Source organism: Canis lupus, chromosome 23, assembly GCF_003254725.2.
Source record: "Canis lupus dingo isolate Sandy chromosome 23, ASM325472v2, whole genome shotgun sequence".
Lineage (NCBI taxonomy): Eukaryota > Metazoa > Chordata > Mammalia > Carnivora > Canidae > Canis > Canis lupus.
The window spans coordinates 40197638-40216776 of NC_064265.1; the positions used below are offsets into that span (position 1 = coordinate 40197638).

At 33.8% G+C, this 19139-nt stretch overlaps 1 long non-coding RNA gene and 1 pseudogene across 1 annotated transcript in view; one reads left to right on the forward strand and one right to left on the reverse strand.

The window, feature by feature from the left end:
- Positions 1-1209: 1209 nt before the first annotated feature.
- Positions 1210-19139, reverse strand: part of LOC125753419 (uncharacterized) — a 91204-nt gene continuing 73274 nt past the window's right edge. Inside the window, exon 3 of the long non-coding RNA XR_007405207.1 lies at positions 1210-1555. This is a non-coding gene — a long non-coding RNA (uncharacterized LOC125753419). The remainder of the gene's footprint in view (positions 1556-19139) is intronic.
- LOC112661255 (U2 spliceosomal RNA) lies at positions 12937-13045 on the forward strand (annotated as a pseudogene).

Genomic DNA, 19139 nt, shown 5'->3' on the forward strand with positions numbered 1-19139 from the left:
TCTAAAGGTTTATAAATAGGGGCAGCCCAGGTGGCTCAGTGGTTTAGTGCTGCCTTCAGCCCAGGGTGTGGTCCTGGAGTCCCGGGATCGAGCCCACATCAGGCTCCCTGCATGGAGCCTGCTTCTCCCTCTGTCTGTGTCTCTGCCTCTCTCTCTCTCTCTCTCTCTCTTTCATGAATAAATAAATAAAATCTTTAAAAAAAATAAAGGTTTATAAAAACTCTTGTGCTTCCATGATCAGATTAGGAAAAAAGCTAGTTGCTTGCTTTTCCAAGTGGTATTATTCTGACCTATATTTATTCACCTGTTATCTGTTTGTTTTTGTTTTGAGATTATTACTGAGCTAGAAGAAAAGGTCTATTTTTTGAAAGGTAAGGATCTTGTTTTTATTCAGGTTAGAAATAATTATTTCCAAAATAATATTTGAAATTTAACATATTAATACATTTTCATTATCAACTATAATCCTAATCATTTGGCTTCTCAACAGCTTCTTTGAAAAAAGAAAAAAATTATTTTCACACTACTGAATAAGCTGATAACAGCAAAGGAGAATATATTTTGCCAGTTTATGTAAATGCTAAACACATCTGTATTATAACATACTTATATAATTTGGTTACAAAACAACGGAAAAGGTAAAAAAAAATGTAGATTTAGCAGCATGACAGAGTTCTATGAACCATTTTTCAAACCTTTGGGGCCATGCATGCTTCTGATATCAAAAGTTTCAGATTTGGGGAATATAAGATGCTTTATAAACCATATGTTATGTATCACTGCCAATGGAGTCTGAAGTACGATGCCTTAACTAAACATATTATCTCAACAACAACAAAAATAAAAAATAAGAATATTTCACAAAGTGAGATAACTGAAGACCATATATGCCTCACAATGGTTCAAATCAGGTTTTCACTCCAAATAAGTTTGCCACAATGTTTAAACATAGCTCTTTAAAAAGATATAATTTAGGAATTATGACTAACAGATTTTGTCTATAATGGATATTAATTTTTGACATTATTTTTCCATTTGTTTCTGATTACAGTAGGGAATTTCACAATTATACATTGTTAGTTAACACAAGAAATCACCCCAAGAAACTCGGGCATTTTGATATAAATCAAAGAAATTTATTTATCATAATTTATGTAAGTGGTGCTAGGAAACACAGCCACTAAAAGAAATACATTTTCAGAAATGAAATATTTGTGGAAGTCCTATTTTATTTTCTTGTAAGTCAAATATTTTACATCCTCATTTTAGAAAGTTATTCAATATGAAAGTATTATAGATTTATCTTCGTTAGTTTCAAATATTATCAGTTTCTCAATTTTCTTATTTTATGGCACTAGATGACCAAAAAGAAACAATTAAACGCTGACTTTGGCAGGGCACGTGGGTGTTGCAGTCAGTTAAGCGTCTTTCTCTTGGTTTTGGCTCAGGCCCTGATCTTGAGGTCATGCGGTCAAGCCACACATAGGCTGCTGAAGACTCTCCATCCCTCTCTCTTTGCTTCTCTCCTCGGCACTCTTGATTTCTCTCTCTCACTCTGAAATAAATAAATAAAACTTAAACAACAACAACAACAACAACAATACATTGACTTGGGCTATTTTACTGAACCAATATCAAATGTCTTTACAGGGTACACTTGTATTCATTTTACATGAAATTTGTACATTTTAGTATCAGTTTTATCTTTGAAGTATTTTTCGTAGAAATCTCATGTGAAACATATCAGAATTTTACAGAACCTGCTCTGTTATGCAGTTGTTATGGAATAGCAAGGACAATTTTGACTTTCAGTTTTTATCTCTCTGAATAAGAGAAAATGACACTCTTCTGGGTTCCCATTATTGTACAGGATATAGGTGCGACTGTCTTATTTCCAAGAAAAGAAAAAGTATCTGGTTCAACTATATGCAGCAAGGAAACTTTCTACAAACCACTATTGACTAAAAATGAAATAGTCTGCACAGAATTATAAGAAAAGAATAACTTGAAAAGTGACAAATCTATCAGTATAAGGCTGTAAATAAAATGGATAACAAGAAAGTGAAGAAAGAGATGATAAGGAATAAATGGAAATATTCTCAGCAACATAACTTGTAACCAAGATAGAAGTACAAATGTTACCTGGTCAGCTATTTGGCGGAATGACAAACATAAGCAGAGTTGACACCATATGGGGTAAACCTTTATGTGATAGTATTTTGCGCAGATGCTTGCACACATAAAAACATTTTATTTTTTGATGACTATCCTCAATATCTAGAATTTAATACTTCACAATCTTGGTGCTATTTGTTAAATTACTTTTTTTGTTACTGGAATTTCATTTTATTAATATATCAGCAATACTTCCTTCTAGAGACACAATGGAACAAGATCATCTTATTATTTAATATTAAATATGGGAACTACAATTTCCTAAACATTCATGACTAAATAAGATATATATATATATTATACGCGGTATATAATACAAATTGAAATAATGCCATTTCCCTTTTTTCCTACTTCTCCTCCTAAGGATTAAAAATCATAGTATAAATAAATGTGTATTAAACAACTTAGAAAATATTAACTGCTTTACCAAGAGAAACTTTTCTTTATCTAAATAATGACAGAAGGAACTATCTATGTTGATAGACATAAAAACACTTTCTTTTCTAGGCAATGTTTAAAATTTTCAGGATTGTGAGATTACTTTTTTTAAAAAGATTTTATTTATTCATTCACAAGGGACACAGAGAGAGAGATAGAGGCAGAGACACAGGCAGAGGGAGAAGCAGGCTCCATGCAAGGAGCCTGACATGGGACTCGATCTTGGGTCTCCAGGATCACACCTGGGGCTGAAGGTGGCGCTAAACCGAACCACCCGGGCTGCCCTGTGAGATTACATTTTTATGAAAGGAAATTTTGAGGAGATAATGTAACAAATTTTACTTCTCAAAAGGATGAAGTATTTTATATTTTATATTTTAAGAATAATAGACATGTAATATTAGTTTCAGGTGTACAACATAGAGATGCAATAATTATATACATTATGAAATAGTCACTATAGTGACTACAACTATAGTTGCCATCTGTCACCATGCAAAGTTGTTACTATATTTTTTACTAAAAGCTCTACATTACCAGTATCATACATATTTTATAACTGTAAGATTGTACTTCTTAATTCCTTTCACCTCTTTTAACCATCACCCTATTCCTGTCCACTTTAACAACCATCAGTTTTTTTCTCTGTATTTGAGTGTGTTGCTGTTTTGTTTACACATATAAGTGAAATCATAAAGTATTTGTCTTTCTCTTATTTCACTTAGCATAGTACTCCCTAAGTTGATCCATGTTGTTGCAAATGACAAGTATTTGGAAGTATTCATGACTAACATTTCACTGTGTCTGTGTATATGTATCACATCCTCTTTTTTAAAATATTTTATTTATAGGTACTATGCCTGTTTGTTTGTTTTAGGAGTTTTATGGCATCAGATCTTACATTTAAGTCTTTAAAACATTTTGAATTTATTTTTGTGTATAAGGAAATGGCCCAGTTTCGTACTTTTTCATGTAACTGTCCAATTTTCCCATCACTTATTGAAAAGACTGTCTTTTCCCCTTCCTTGTATGTTCTTGCCTCTTTTGTCATAGATTAATCGACCATATAAAAATGGGATTATTTCTGGTGCTCCATTCTGTTTCATTGATTTTTGTGTCTGTCTTTGTGCCAGTATTATACTGTTTCAATTACCATAGCTTTGGAGTATAGTTTTAAATCTGGGTGCATGATATCTCCAGGTTTGTTCCTCTTTCTCTTAGCTATTTTTGGCCTTTTGTGGTTTCATATGACTTTTAGGGTTTTTAATTAATTAATTAACTTAGAGCATATGGGGGGTGGAGGGCAGAGGAAGAAGGAGAGAGAATCTCAAACAGACTCTACAGTGAGTGTAGAGCCAAAGGTGGGACTCGATTTCACCACCCTAAGATCATGACCTGAACTGAAATCAAGTCAAACCCTTAACTGACTAAGCCACTCAGGTACCCTCCCATATCCCCCAAAAGGATTTTTAAAATCCCCCCCCCCCCTTAAAAATCCTTTTTATTTGCTCATCTATTGATGGGCTTTTTTTTTTTTTTTTTTTTATATCTAGGCTATTCTAGTTCTTTGAAAAATGCCATTGGTATTTTGATAGGACTGCATTGAAACTATAGATTGCTTTCAATAGTATGGAAATTTTAACAATATTAATTCTTTCAATTCATGAGCACATATGTTTTTATTTAATATTTGTTTTGTCATCAATTTCATCAATGTCTTAGTTTTCAGAGTACAGGTCTTTCACCTTCATGGTTAGTTTATTCCTAGGTATCTTATTATTTTTGGTACAATTATAATGGGAACTGTTTTATTGAATTTCTCTTTCTGAAGGTTCATTATTTATAGAAATGCAACATTTTTCTCTAATGATTTTGCACTTTACTGAATCCATTTATTAGTTCTAATAGGTTTTTCTTTCAAGGAGATTTTTTTTTCTTTTTTTAATAGTGTCATGTCACCTGTAAATATTGTTTTACTTTTCTTCCTTTCCAATCCATATACCTTTTATTTATTTTTCTTGCCCAACTGCTGTGGCTAGGGCTTCTATTACCATGTGAATAAAAGTGGCAAAAGTAGACATTCTTCTCTTGTTTCAGATCTTAAAGGTAAACCTTTCAGCTTTTTACCACTGAGTATCGTGTTAGCTTTGGGTTTATTGTATATGGCCTTTATTCTTCTTTGAATGTTTGGTAGAATTTACCTGTGAAGTCATCTTGTCCTGACCTTTTTCTTTGGGGGGGGGGGGGTTATTTTGGTTATTGATTCAGTCCATTGCTAATAATCAGTCTGTTCATATTTTCTACTTCTTCCTCTTTCTGTCTTAGAAGATTATATGTTTCTAGAAATATATCCTTTTATTTTGTTTTAGATTTTTCCAGTTTGTTGGTGTATAAATATTCATAGTAATCTCTTAAAATCCTGTGTATTTTTGTTTTCAGTTGTAACTTCTGATTTTTTTATTTTATTTATTTGGGCTCCTTTTTCTTTTTTTTCTTGAAAAGTCTACCTAAGGTTTATCTTTTGTATATCTTTTCAGAGAATCAGCTTTTAGTCTCAATGATCTTTTCTATTTTTTTAAGTCTCTTTAATTTATCTCCACTGTGCTCCTTATTATTTCCTTCCTCCTACAAACTTTAGACTTTGTTCTTCTTTTTCTAGTTCCTTTAAATGTAGGGTCAGATTTTTTATTTGAGGTTTTACTTATTTCTTGAAATGGGCTTGTATCACTATAAACTTCTCTCTTACAACTGCTTTTGCTATATCCCAAAGATTTTGGAATGTTGTGTTTTTATTTTCATTTGTTTTGTTATTTTTTTGAATTCCTCTTTGATTTCTTCATTGACTCTTTGATAGTTTAGTAGCATACTATTTCATCTCGTATGTTTGTTTTTTCCAGTTTTCTTCTCATAATTGATTTATAGAGTCATATGCTGATCTGATCAGAAAAGATGCTTGATATGATTTCAGTCTTCTTAAATTCATTGAGACTTGTTTTGTGGCCTAACATGTGATTTGTCCTGAAGAACATTCCATGTACTCTTGAGGAGAATGTGTATTCCACTGGTTTTGGATGGGATATTCTGTATGCATCTATTAAATCTGGTCTAATATGTAATCTGTTCATATATGTATTTTAAGGTCACTGTTTGCTTATTAATTTTGTGTTGATAAGCTATCCATTGAAATAAGCAGGTTGTTAAAGTCCTCTATTATTGCTGTATTACTGTTAATTTTTCCTTTTGTGTCTGTTTAATATTTCCTTATTTACAAGTTTTATATCTTCTTGGATTTATCCTTTTATCAATATGAATACCCTTCTTTGTCTCTTATTAGAGTATTTGTTCTAAAGTCTGTTTTGCCTGGTATAAGTATTTGTATCCCACCTTTCTTTTAATTTCTATTTTCTATTTAGATCTGTGTGTCTTTAGATCTGAAGTGAGTCACTTTTAGTCAACATATAGATTTTCTTTATTCATTCAGCCCCTGTGTTTTTTAATTGGAGTATTTAATCCATTTACATTTAAAATAATTATAAATAGATATATATTTATTGCTACTTTGTTAAGAATTTTAATTTTTAGGAGCACCTGGGCTGCTCAGTTCATTAAGCCTACAACTCTTGATTTTGGGTCAGATCATGATCTCAGGATTATGGGATTAAGCCTTGCTCTGGGCTCTGCACTCAGCAGGGGATCTGCTTGAGATCTCTCTCTCCCTCTTCCTCTGCCCTCACTTCATCTTCTCTCTCTCTCTCTCTAAAACAAATAAATCTTAAAAAAATAATTTGAATATGGAGTACCTAGCAAATGCTGTAAAATTTTAGATTTGGTGAGAATTAAAACATTTTACATAAGTTCTGGTTATGTTATCCATATTTCTAATAAGGAAAATGAAGATCTATACAGAGAGTTGGTATTTGTAAAAACAACAATCACTTTATTCTTACAAATTGCATTTTTTCCCAGTCAGATTTACTCTGGACACATATATTTATTCTGCACTGGGAATGATTCCTTTCTCTAAAAATATATTAAATATGTTAAGGATTCTTATGGTCCCATGAGGTAAAACTTCAAAGGAGAATAAAGTAGCTACAGATAGTGTCTTGTATTTATATTACATTTTGAATCATCAGATTATTTGTATGTAGTTTAAGAGGAGATGTATCCTAGTTTTCTTGAGTAGAAAGTAGAAAGGTATTCTGCCTCATTCACTCAACAAATGAATGTACCAGACAGGCTTCATGCTAGATTATTGGAAAACAAAGAGATATACATACTCTACTTGCCTTTGAGTTGTTTATGAATAGTTCATAAGTTTAAAAAAATAGAGCTTAGGAAAAAAAAATAGAGCTTAGGTACTATACAGTTAAATTGGGAATTTTGGAGGAATGTGTTAGAGCAAAAGATCCAATGGAAATGATTTAGTTTAGTCCTTCAAGAATATTGATTTGTCCAAATTTTCAGACGGGAGGAGTCTAATCTAGGAAGAGAAACACCTGTGTTTCAGCTCAAGGGATTGAGAGGCTGATGTTATGAACTTAAGGGAAATGAAAAACTAGTAATCTTAGGAAAGACACATGAGAACCAAGTGTTATGGAGAAGAGTTTTGTTTTATTCTGAAATCCATGGAGACTAATGAATTATTTTAAACAGAACAGTTGTTTGTTCTTTGCATTTTCAAAAAAGATCTCTTCAGGTAAAAGGGAAGAATCCATGAGAAAGAACTGTGGCTGAAATTAGGAAAATCAGGTAGGCTATTATAAAAATTAAGAAAAAAATATTAATATTAAAACTTAGATGTTTTCCAAAGGACTCAAGAGACAAGGGAACATTTGAGAGATGTGAAGGATGGAGAATCATCTGGTCACTTTGAAAGATTTCATGTGCAGGTTGAGAGAGAGAAATTATAAAAAGCCTCTCTCATATTCCTGACTTGAGAGACTGAGTGATTGGTGTTTGCTGTTTCCTGAGATACAGATAATGTAAATAAGAATATAGTAAGTATGGAAAAGATAAAGTAAAATGAGTTTAGCACCAAACATGTTGAATTCAGAGTGCCTATGGGACTTTGGAATGCCGATGTGGATTATACTGGGATAGACTCCTTGCTAACAGATCGTAAACTCAAATTCATTCTTTGAAAGCAGTTTCTTCCATAATATCTTAATCATAAATGAATGCTTGTTCAAACCCTTTAATATACCAAGTTCAACCAGGTAAGCCCTAATGCTTCCTTTGTATCTGCAGTTCGATTCTGTAAGAGAAAAGTGAGTTTAGATTCAGCCATTGAAGAAGTTGTATAATTGCCTAATTATTTCCGAGAAACTTGGGATGCATGGGTAGCTCAGTGGTTATGTGTATGCCTTAGGCTCAGGGCGTGATCTGGGTCAGGGGATTAAGTCCCGCATCAGGCTCCTGTGAGGCATCTGCTTCTCTGTCTATTTCCCTGCCTTCCTCTCTCTCTGTTTCTCATGAGTAAATAAATAAATCTTTGAAAAACTATTTCCCCAAAACTCTTAATTTCTGATTATAATGAATGAAATAAAATTGGCAAAAGGGATTTTTTATGCGTGATTTTCCCAAATTGTTACTTGACTTGGATGAACTTTAGGGAAATAAATACTTAACACATTGAACTTTGCCTCTGTTTCTCTATTGGGCCAAGATGAACATATTCAGTTCAAAGTAATATATCAAATGTTGAATTTTACATAATATTTAGGCTCAGAAAAAGGTGCTTCCCTTATAATGCAGTTTTCCCCTTGTAGTCCTTGGTGCTTAATTAAAAATGCCCCCATCTGGGTTGAAATCTTCAGATTATTTTGATGGTTTGCATTTCTCTCTTGGCTGTAACTCCACAAACAATATGGTATTATCTATAGGATATGTGCATTCATACTCATGCTGACTCTGTTGGAATGTCTTCTATTGTTTAAGACAAAAGAACATCCTTTAAGGGATGTAGTATAGAACTCCTTAAAACCTTAGTAAATCTTTTCATCAACAGGAGGGAAACATCCTGCTGAGATAATTTCCTTTCACTATTTCTCTCTCTCTCCCTTCTCCCAAAACCAAAAGCAACATTATACTGCAGAAAGCAGATATGAACAGATATGAACTGAATGAAATACTTATGCTCTTACATAGATATACATAAATAAGAAGGAAGCTGCCATCAATGTGTAAGGTCCGTTCATTTGAAAATATATATTAAGCCACTACCTCATGTCAAACACTGTTATTAGACTCCAATGTGTCCAAAAGCAAGCATGATTTTTGCTTTACAGCAGCCAAGACTAAATTATAGTATGGCATATAAGCATATCTTTTAAAAAGTTAGTCCTCAATACATAAATCATCATATCTTACAATTTTCCCTTTGTTGACATCTACCTGTAACCCATCAGTGTCAACTCTGGTGTCAAACAAGTATCCTCTTTATTCAGGGAAATCGTGAATATGAGAAAAGCCACAATTTCATAGACTTCTTATTGCTGTAGATGTTTTGGAAATGCATCATTTGTTCTAAAACAATTCGTTCGGATCAAAGTAGTTGGAAGAGAATATAAATCACTGGAGCACCTGGGTGGCTCAGTAGATTAAGCATCTGCCTTCAGCTCAGGTTATGATCCCAGGGGCTTGGGATCAAGCCCCACATTCGGCTCCCACTCAGCAGAGTCTATTTCTCCTTTTCTTTCTCCCTCTGCTGCTCACTCTGCTCATACTTGCATGTGTGCTTATGTGCTCTCTCTCCCTCTCTCAAATAAATCTTTTTTAAAAGAAGAGTGTGAATCAAAGGAATCAGTGTATAGAAAAAAATCAATTCCTTTGTGCCATTGGTATTTTAATTTTTATCTTCTGAAGAAATTTTGTTAATGTTGTATGGTAAAATACAATCATATATTTTGTATGTATAATAATATTTTTACTCATTTTCCACACCTTAAAACTATCACTCATTTTCATTTAATTATATCTATTGCATTTATTTGCTGGTATTTAATTAATTAAAAATGTTTTGACAAAAATTATATCGTCTGAATACAAATTTTCAGAACAGGTAGAATTAGTAGAAATTTTGACATTTTAAAAAGCTGAATGAAGTAAAAATATTTTTTCTCAGAAAAGCAAATGTCTCCAAGAATAAATATAAATGAATCTTCTAAGCCAGAAATCTGGAAAAATGGATAAATTCTTCTTGAAAACTTTTAAAAAGATATATAGTTGTGTTAATCTACATAACAATTTGACAAAACCTTTAAATATATAATAAAAATGTTAAAAAGTTCATTTAAATTAAAAAAAAAAAAAGATCAGTAGGACTTCTGATTCCTGGTTCCACATGTAAGGACCTTAGAAGTCACTAGGCAGCCTAACAAATAAAAAGTTGAACAAATTGAAAACTCAACAAACTTTTTGGATCCATAAAAGAAAAGAGGACATTAAAGGGCAATTAAGGAATATTATGAACAACTCTGTGCCCACAAATTTTAGGTGAAATGGACCAAGTTCTTGGAAAACACAACTTGCTGAACTCACACAAGAAGAACTAGAAATCTAGATAAGCCTTTATCTATTAAGGACAATTAATTAGTAAATAATAATCTTTCCAAAAGAGAAAACACCAGTACCAGTTGGGTTTAATGTTGAATTCTATCAAACGTGTATTATACTAGTTCTCTACAATCTCTTTCAGAAGATTAAAATAATGGAATTCTTATTTTGTGAGGCCAGTATTACCTTATTACCAAACCAAAGGCATTACAAGAAAAGACCAATATCCCTCATGAACATACATGCCAAAATGCTTGACAAAATACAAGCAAATTAAATCTAAAAATGTATAAAAAGAATTAAACATTATAACCAAGTGGGATTTATCCCATGTAGCCAAGACAGGATCAGCATTCCAAACTGATTAGTGCAATCCATCACATCAATAAGCTAAAAAAGAAAAATCATGTGATCATATCAATAGATGCAGAAAAAGCACTGACAAAATTCAGCAGCCAATCATGATACGAACTGTCAGTAAACTAGGAATAGGAACTTCTGAAATTTGATAATAGAATAACTACAAAAACCTACCACCAATATCATAATAAATGAACAACTTGAAGCTTTCTCATTAAATCAGGTACAAAGCAAGGATGTCCCCTCTCACATCTCCTTTTCAGTATCATACTGGAAGTACTAGCTAATGTTAGTAAGGTGAATTTTATATGTAGGAGTATGGATAGTAGTCCTTCTCAGTATGAAGTATGATCACTGTTTCATTCATGAGGCATTTAAATTTATTTCCTATTTAAATAATTGTCTATGTTTTTGCCTAATTGTTAATGTGACAATATTCAGTAAGAGGATATGTTAAATGTGAAGTGTAACATGAATATGCCACTTGTTTAATGTACTTTGGAACTATATCTTAATAAGGGACATAAGTACATTATTATTTTGCACTAGTATTTAGTTTTAGAGTCGATTATGTTTGTCTGCCATTGCCTACATAGAATAATCTATGTTCAATACTTGTTTTGTAATCAGAATTTTAAATTATTTATTCATTCATTCATTCATTCATTCATGAGAAAGACACAGAGAAAGGCAGAGACACAGGCAGAGGGAGAATCAGGCTCCCCTCAGGGAACCCCATGTGGGACTTGATCCCTGGACTGGGATGCTCAACCACTGAACCATCCAGGTGTTCCTATAATCAGAATTTAATGGTACTAACTACCAATAACTTTCCGAAAATAAACTCTTCAAAGACAGATTGATTTGAATGTTATTTTAAAATATTCCATTGATGATTGATATGTACTATAGATATTTAAAACTAATTACATAATTATGTTTCTAAATGCTGAAGTCACACTAAAATTATAATAACACTAACAAGAAATGGCTTAGGTTATTTTCACATATTATTGAATAAGAAGATCAGAAAAGGTTTTTAGTTCATTTATTAGCTAACAATTCAGCTTGAATTTAATCGACATCCACAACCAATATGAAATTGGATTTGTCTATTTTCTAATGTGATACCAAAAGCCATTTTAAAATATCCATGAAAGAACATATGAGGCTGGTGATAAAACGATTCAGTGTCTATCAGAGTATGCATAGAAGTAGCCCCTGTACAGATGCTAAGTTGTCCTAAAAATTAATGCAGAAGGTATAGATAAGTTGGATTAGAATGAGAATAAAGTATGGTGTGTAACTAAAATAATTAAGGTCTATTCAAATGATATAAATTGTCAAAATGGCCTTTTTACTGTTTATGCTGCTACTTCATGGCTTAAAATACATATAACTTCAGTAGTAAAGAAATAATTGAATTCTGATTGCTACAGCCAACCCCTGCTACCTTCCATATGTTTTCTGCTATTTGTGAGAACAGATGTAGTTAGAACAGCAACCTCAAATATTTCTTGACCAGTCACTGTTTAGAACGGTGTCTGGTAGTAATTTGACATATAAAGAATTTAGAATCTGTAGAAAAAAAATAAGCCACATAAAACATAAGTGGCAGTAGTGCTCAAGATTGGTAAAAATAATGATTCAGTCAGATTAATAATAATGTTAGAGAACTTTATAGAGACCATAACCATTTATTCCTAAGCTTGGAAAATATTTGTTATAGAACTCAAATAATAAAAATATCTGCCATTATTGAGTATTATGGTGCTTAATAGCTTTATGTTAACCAATTATTCCATGAGGTGGCTCTTACTATTCCCATTTTATCCCTAAGGAAACCGAGTAACTTGTACAGGAGACATACAAGCTGATAAATGTTAAGAGTTGGAATTTGATTCAGAACTCATGGATTCTCAACCCCTTTTCCATTATACTATGCTGACTGCTAATATCACCTCAAAGTCAATTTTCTGTACTTAAACAAATGTAGTTTATTTGGGAAATAGAACACAACTTTCAAATAATGAAGAACTGTGACAGAATAGGTAAAAGATGAGACCTTGAAAATGAGCAAGTCAACATCCCAGACATACCATTATAGCCACTGCCTAGATGACCTTTTTTTTCCCCATTGCACACCATTTGACACTAGTTGGAATGGGCAATGTATCAGCTAAGAATTGCATTTGACTGTAAATAACAAAGACCAGAAATAACACTGACTTCAACATGATAAAAATTTCTCCCTTGCTCACTGTTCTTGCTCTCTCCATCTTTTTCTCTCCCTCTCTCTCTCTCATACAGAAAGAAGTGTGTAGTACAGAGCTATTTGACTGGTATGTGGTGACTCAATGAAAAACCAAAATTTTTTTTCTCTCTTTCCATTTTACCATTCTTCCCATCGCTTCTTGGCCTTTTGGCTAAGATCAAGTGTACTATTCTGTTCTTATCAATTTAATACCTAATAAATCCTCTCTCCATTTTACCATTCTTCTCATGGGTACTCCATCTTTAGGATCACCTCCTAATCAAAAATGGCTGATGGAGCTCTAGTCATCATAGCTGCATTTCAGAGAACCAGTAGGAATAAATATATAAATGATAGTTCTTTTTTTTTTTTTTTTAAAGATTTTATTTATTTATTCATAGAGACACAGCTAGAGAGAGAGACAGAGACACAGGCAGAGGGAGAAGCAGGCTCCATGCAGGGAGCCCAATGTGGGACTCGATCCCGGGGTCTCCAGGATCACACCCTGGGCTGCAGGCGGCGCTAAACCGCTGCGCCACTGGGGCTGCCCATAAATGATAGTTCTGACTGCATCTAAAAGAGCTTTCTCTCAAACCTACCCCCACAACTTCCTCTTATTTCTTATCAGTCATCTCCAGCTGCATGGGAGACTGGGAAATATAGTTATTTAGCTATGCATATTATTACCTAAAGTAATACCTGGGGTGTGTGTGTGTGTGTGTGTGTGTGTGTGTGTGTGTGTGTGTGTGTGTTTCTAAGGAAGAGGGAAGAATGGGATTGAGAAGCAGTTTGGGCCCCAAGCACTAAAGTAACAAAACAGTGAACATATTCCAGATATGCATTTGAGTAGCTTGGCTCTCTTGTTAGGGTTAATTGGGAGTTTGTAGAGTCCCCAATGGGAGAGTTTCAAAGGGAAAACGGAGTGATCTAGTAATTTATGCAGCTCAAATCAGGTGAAAAATTCAGTTAAACTCTTATGATGTGCTCTGTGTCACAAAGCTGTCTGTCTGCTTACATTTTCTCTCAGCCCATCAGAAGGAATTAACTTAATCAGCAGTACAAGATCAAACTGTATTTTGTATGCAATTTTATATTCTAAGCAACTCTCCATCAATTTAAAAGCCATTTTCATGATAAATAATCATAATCATGTCTATATTTTCCTGGTCAGCTTTTTATTTTTATAATTCACATTCATAAATATATATGACATTCACATGGTTGATGATATTTAGATATTATGTCCCTCTGGAAATATTTCAAATGATGCAGTTCACGGTATGGAGAAAAATTCTGACAAGTCAAGTTTAAGGTTGCTTCTATTATTTTTCTTTGGATCTAAATTTACTTAGTAGGAATATATATGTATGCACACACACACATTTCTATATAAAAAGTAGTCCTATATATAATGTAAATAAAAACTATAAATATATTCCTATATATGAATATGTATATAAAATATATACCTATATATAAACCATACATATATATATTCTACAAGGAAGCACTATAGAAAAAGCATAAACTTTAAACTTGAATAAATCTCATTTTAAATCCCATCTCAGACCATTATTTACTTGCTGTTCGACTTTGCACAAGTTGTGTAAACTCCCTGAGCCTCATTGTTAATTGTAAAGCCATGATTTTCGTTCATAGCTAGGCCTGAGAACATCTGTAATGTCATGTATTCATAAATTTCTATTTACTCTCTCTAATCAGCAGCCTACCAACAAGTCAGTCTTCCTTTGCTAACTCAAGGTAAACCAAGTTCCAAATTTGGGCACCTGCTTTTTCAAGTCACCAGCTCAGAGTGGGAACATTTGTAGCCAAAATGTGAGTCTGCCTGGCTGAGCACATTCTATGGGATGGAGTCAGCACACTGAGTTTTTGTGACTAATTCTTATTGTCCTGAGGGGACCATGCAATCTGGACACAGTAGAGTGTCTATAAACTGACTTTGTCCTCAGGCCAGCCCTTTAAGTCCTAGGAAAGGAACAAGTTGTGAGGACAAATGAAAATCAAAACAAAACAAAACCAAAAAAAAAAAAAAAAACCTGTTGCTACGCTACAACTTGCAACACAGAAACTCTTGCTTTGGGATTTATTAAAAACATTGTTGTCACCCAATGGGAAAAAATGCATTGTCTCAGTTTTGCTATAAATTATACTTGCATCTTTTGCCTCCCAAATGCTAACTTGAATATGTGGAAGCTGATGTGGAATAGCTACAATGTTCACCATACAAGTTAGGCTACCAAGTAAAATAGGTGATCATCCCTAATAGTGGGATGTATGGTATGTGGAAATGCCCACCATGCCCAGCCCAGCAGAGATGGCTCCTGGCTGTGTACAATTTAGCAAGGATTTCAGTTCCTGAGGCCTGAGTGTGAAAACCATGGGAATGGAGTACCTAAAAGTCATTCTTTTCAGAGGCTTCCAGAAATACATATAGAGGAGGACAGACAATACAATATGAGGGATTAAGAATCCTCAAATGAAGCAGATGCAGATTATAAATCCACAAAATTCTATCATATATTTGTATTATCTAACTCATTTATATTTACCCTTGTATTTCAAGGACTGGTAACCTGGTCTCTGTCTTGTTCACTATATGATATTATACATTAATTATATTCTCAACTGAGAAGCTGAGTAAAAGTAAATCCTGATTGTACTCTAGGACAGCAAATGGAGTAAGATTCTCCTACAGATCAGTAGCAATGTGCTAGGGCCCGAGACTAGACACCATGAGGCAAAAATGAGTGCATCTAGAGAGTATGAGTCAGAAAACACATAGAGGACAGGTTGCCACATCCAATATGGTCAACTGAAAAGCTAAAATAATCAGGAAAATAAACATTGAGTTTACATACCCAAGAACTCTTCTGGACAAGAGAAACTACATACTGCATAAAAAAGCAGGAGGTTTAGAGACAGCCAATGTGGTAAAGAAATAAATATGAAGTGATCCATTATAGGGCAGCAGGTATAGACACATGTGGCCATTGTTTGTTTGCTTGTTTGGATACTGTGACCAAAAGTAGAAAAAATTCAAATGACGTGGCGGGTTTTGTAAACAACCCTTGAGCTTGAAGCTTGGATCTGTCTAGAATCCCACTTCTTTAATCTGAAGATCTTACATAGATACTTCTAGTCCTTTAGGATACTGGAGTTCTGTAATTTGAGCCCCAGGCCAATTTACCCTTATAATTAACTGCAGTAGATTTCCTTATTTAATGACAACAATTTCCCACTTGCCTGAAATTTTCTTTGGCCAGATTCTATTTGGATTTGTTTTACCTATCAAATGGCATCCTCATATAACCCCTGCTGAGATTTTTTCTGAAGATAGCCAAGCCTTGCCTGTATTTTATTATTAATGGATGTGGCATCTTGCTTTAAGTACCTCTTCCGTGATAGCAATACATTTAAATTCTGTGTCCATCTTCTTAAATAGTCAAGTAAGAACCACTGCTGAGAGTATGTTCTCTTCCATTCTGATCTTTACTGCTATGGGATGATGTAAGTATTTGTCAGTTAACCTGGTAGCCCCAGACACAAAATCATGGCCATAATGGAAACTTTGTTCCAAAGAGTAAGTATGATTTAAAGTGAATTTGATGTCTTAGCTTAAAAGAGTGGGAAATAAAACAAGACTAAAATGTAAGTTTGCTTGCCATTAAAAGGCTCAGAATTTAGTGTCCCGCTGCACAGTAATCATTTGATTTGATAAAGTGATGGAGAACGTGCCATCTGACTAGGTTCCTATTGCATATTTTGCTCAGATATATGACAGGATCTCTTCTTCAACTCTTGTCTGGAGTTGAACAGTGCTTCTAGGATGTTTCTACCTCTTCTTAGATGGTGTCCCCCGGAATCTAGTCTATCTCTGTGTCAGACGCTCCTGGGCTCTTCAATTTGCATCAAAAGGTTTTTAAAATTTGATTTTGTCAATCACTTTACTTCCTGAAATAGGAGCTGGTCGGGTTGAGATTTAAGAGAACATTAATTTCCTATAAACATGCTTGTTTGCTGTTTACAGTCACTCCTATCTAGATAGAGGGACTATCTTTCCATAACCCTCACTTCTTTTCTTTCTGAGTTTCAAAGAGCTGTGTTTTATACAAAACCTTTTTCAGAAGCTTTGTTATGCCAATAAAGGAGAAACAGGTGAGCTGGTTCAGCTAGAGTCTCCCACCAGTAATTGGCGTAGGATCACTATGGTACAGGATCTGGTCCTCAATTTTTCAGGTGGCAACAAGTAATTATATGATTTTAGTGTTTCAGACTGTGGAAGATAAACTCATATCAATGTAGTAGACAGAAATGATACACTATTAGATCACTTGGCCCAAGAACTAGGGCTATTCCACTGCAAAGAGCTCTTCTCTTTGCCACTCCAGAGACTAAATTACAAATCTGAAGGTGGCATTTTTAAGTGTGGAACAGGACAAGTGATGCTGCATGTGCTCAAAGTATTTTTATCAAATTATCGAACATGGGTGACTTACTGTGATTATATTAAAAAATATTAATGATGAGGGGTGCCTGGGTGGCTCAGTCAGTTAAGTGTCTGTCTTCACCTCAGGTCATGATCCTGGGGTCCTTGGATCAAGCCCCTCATCAGGCTCCCTGCTTAGCGAGAAGTGTAGTCCTCTCTCCCCCTGTGCTCCCACCCCCCAGCTCTTGCGTGCTCTCTCGCTCTCTCTCAAATAAATAAAAATCTTAAAAAAAAAAAAAGTTCATGATGAAATAACTAATATTGGTCTCTGGGAATCAGCCATGCATATTATTTGCTGAACAACAGGAAACAATTTAAATCTCCTTCTTTTAAGTTTCTTATTCTAGATTTCATTTAAATTATATGAGAAATGTTATGGCAGCACAACTCTTAACTCATGCATTTGAATATGATAGATTTTGGGGTGACATTTGTGTCTTCTTGGTTAAGACCAGGAATTATTTGAGTTCCAGTACATTCAAAAACTTTCCCTTTGGATGTGTAATTATGTTCAGGGTGTATATTTGCCTGAAGCTGCCCCCAGTTCCTGAAAATTGAACATTACAATCCCTATCACACAGATAATAGATTACACTCTCTAATGAAGGAAAAACGGTATGTGATGGACACTTTCATATTTATTTATTCATTCCTCATGTACTTGGTTTTTATTTTTAAAAGTAACTTGTCTTGAAGTTGAAAGTATATGGGCCTCACTTCTCAAAAAGAAAATGCAGTACTTCAGCACATTTAGAAATGTCTCTACCATCAGCACATGGTAAACTCTGAAGCCAAATATTTGAATCCAAGCCCTGGGTTATTATTTTTTTTTGAAAATATATAATCTGTGCAGTCTCAAATTTTCTTATTCGATAAATTAGAAGACATTATTTAAAAATTCTCAGATAGGGATGCCTGGGTCACTCAGCGGTCGAGCGTCTGCCTTCGGCTCAGGGCATGATCCTAGGATCTGGGATCAAGTACCACATCAGACTCCTTGCAGGAAGCCTGCTTCTCCCTCTGCCTGTGTCTCTGCCTCTATCTTTCTCTCTGTGTGTCTTTCATGAATAAATAAATAAAATCTTTTAAAAAATAAAAATAAAAATTCTCAGATAAAAAAACATTAACAAACTACTTATAAATAATAACCTGAGTTACAGAAGGATCCATCATTGTACATAATAAGAGTCTACAAAATGCTGGGTAGTCATGTGTGCATCAACTATCCAGGAGGGATTTAAAAGCGTATCTTAGTTGATTAAGTACATTTTGAAAAATATCATTGATTTTTCCAACCCAAGGATGGTTATTTAGATGTATTTTAAGCATACAAATTTGTCTAGTTAGATCTATTTTCATTGAGATGAAAATGTTGCCGGCTTATAAATGAACGATTTAGATATGCCAGGTGCACTGATATTTTACCATGAAGTAGCAATGTTTACTACCTTTGCTGCAATTATTTTTTATGAGATTTAGAGAAAGATGATGTATTAAGTATTAAACATAAATTTAAGCATTTTCTATAATCTCTTGCATTCTTAAAGTTTTGATGATTGGCCTTATTTAAATATGAACCACTGGAGGAATAGTAATGCACATATATATTGATAAACACAATCAGAAACCTTATTTCATTAGCCCCACCTATCTTTTAGCATTAAATTATTTCCATTTACCAAAGACAATCTGAATTAACTTCTGCGAGTTTTTCCAGAATACCCTTTACATTTTTGTGCATTACTCTTATAATCCTGGTTATGTTCTCAAGTCACAGGGAAGAACACACAGTGTTCCCTGACATGATTACTTGGGTGTTAATATCTAGGACTTGTGAAGAGCAGGAGA